This window comes from Pinus tabuliformis, chromosome 2_1 (genome assembly GCF_031772625.1).
Source record: "Pinus tabuliformis cultivar Carrire ecotype Pingquan chromosome 2_1, CPIR1, whole genome shotgun sequence".
Classification (NCBI taxonomy): Eukaryota; Viridiplantae; Streptophyta; class Pinopsida; order Pinales; family Pinaceae; genus Pinus; species Pinus tabuliformis.
Window position 1 is genome coordinate 567,013,469 of NC_142299.1, and position 1,832 is coordinate 567,015,300.

Here is a 1,832-nt window from a genome sequence, read left to right on the forward strand (position 1 = left end):
CTTAATGATCTTCATCCGCTCCTCTTGAATATAATGATGTTGAAGTGATAGAAAGATCAACCTCATGTTGATCACGGTGTTGGAAACATTGTTATTGTGCCCGTCATGATTCTTTAATGTACTGACTATTTACTTGATTTAAAACCTACAGAGGTCCATATCAATTGTGGCTATACATGGAACTAATCCAGAGAAGAACCTCCCATGGTTTTATTCCTTCTTTAGCCTTTTTCAGACTCTTCCAACTTTCTTTTGAGATCTCGAAGAGCATCAATGACCACTGGATTCAAATTGTGCTCTAGCAATTTGCCTTGCTTCGAATATGACCTTTGTTCTAGAAGCAGTTGTTCACATTCCATTTTTGAATCCTTAACCTCTGATATTAGTGCCTTGCAGCTCCATATGTATGCACCCTCTTTTTCAATCCAACCGTCTGTCGATGCAACTGTTGCAAATATGATGTCAACATTTACAAATGTTTCCTTGTGAATAGGGAGATCTGACATCATGGCATCAAAGACCACCACAACTTTTACACCCTTGATTGCACTGAATACTATTAATTCATCAATAAGCCACAACTTTTACACTCTTGATTGCACTGAATACTATTAATTCATCAATAAGCTTTTGACGAAGTACGTCGAGTCTTCCTTTAGAAAAATGTTTCTTCAACTTGGGCCAATAACCACATACATTATAGTAGAACAGGAGCTGCCAGATCAAATCCCTAATTTGTATGGTAAAATGTCGTAGGAGGGTCCTCATATAGTTCATCATCACTTGGAAGCTCTTCCTTCTTTTTTATCTTCCTGCGATATCGAGTAACAGGCTTTGGACTCCCCACGCAATAATAGAGGCAATAGAGAAGCGGGAGAGACCCAAATCGTGGTTGCCAGTCTCGTAACCATGACCTGATTGCTTGTCTTCTTCATGGACGTGTGTCGCTTTGCTTGCTATCTGGCGCAGCTCACCGTCCCTGTATCGAAGTGAAAATACAAGTGCCAAAGAGTCTGCAATTCGATCACGGTCCACCACTAAGGAGTGACAGCTCAAAGTGTTAGTCACCTGAGCCCAGTATACTCGAGGTCATACAATCGATTCGCACCAAGCGAAAGAAGTTGAAGTAAAAAAGGAAATGAGCTTGGTCAGGAGTGGGCCTCCGAACGAGCTCCGGTGTTTTTGGTTCGGTGAGATTAAGTCAGTCTCAAATTTCTGGAATATTTGGGAATCTGATGGACATAAGCGCGGTTAAAAAATTGATTGTACCCATGTCTATTGGATTCCCAAATATTCTTGGAAAATAGACATAAGAGCGGTTAAAAAATTGATTGCACCCATATCTGTTAGATTCCTAAATATTCTTGGAATCTGCAATCGATTTAAAAATGATCGTTCTGACCATCATTGCCTTTACTTGCATTCGCATTGTGGGTATCAACTATGCTTGCAAAGCAGACAAAGTATAACGTGGGAGAGATGGTACTGATGGACACTTCGGAGACCTTATTTATAAATTAGTGTTTCAAAAGTTTGAAGACCCTGCAGAAGGAGAGCCTGCCTTGGTACAAAACTTTAGTAAATTATATGAAGACTTGACGGCTGGTTTCTGCAATCTTGAAGATGAATATCGATAAGTTTATAGCTATTAATGGTGCTTGCTGTAAAAGTTTTTTTATTTTAGTTATTTCCAAGAGCATACTGTTAATCTGGAGCAGCTTAATCTTTTGCACATTTGAATTTTCCGATGCTGGGTGATTTAAATTATTGAAAACAGCCACACATATTTCTTGATGTGCCACAAGTTTTCTCATAGTGATTAATTTTATAAA

General features: G+C 39.0%; 1 pseudogene; it reads right to left on the reverse strand.

Moving 5' to 3' along the window:
• Positions 1 to 221: 221 nt before the first annotated feature.
• LOC149201685 (uncharacterized) lies at positions 222 to 935 on the reverse strand (annotated as a pseudogene).
• Positions 936 to 1,832: the final 897 nt, after the last annotated feature.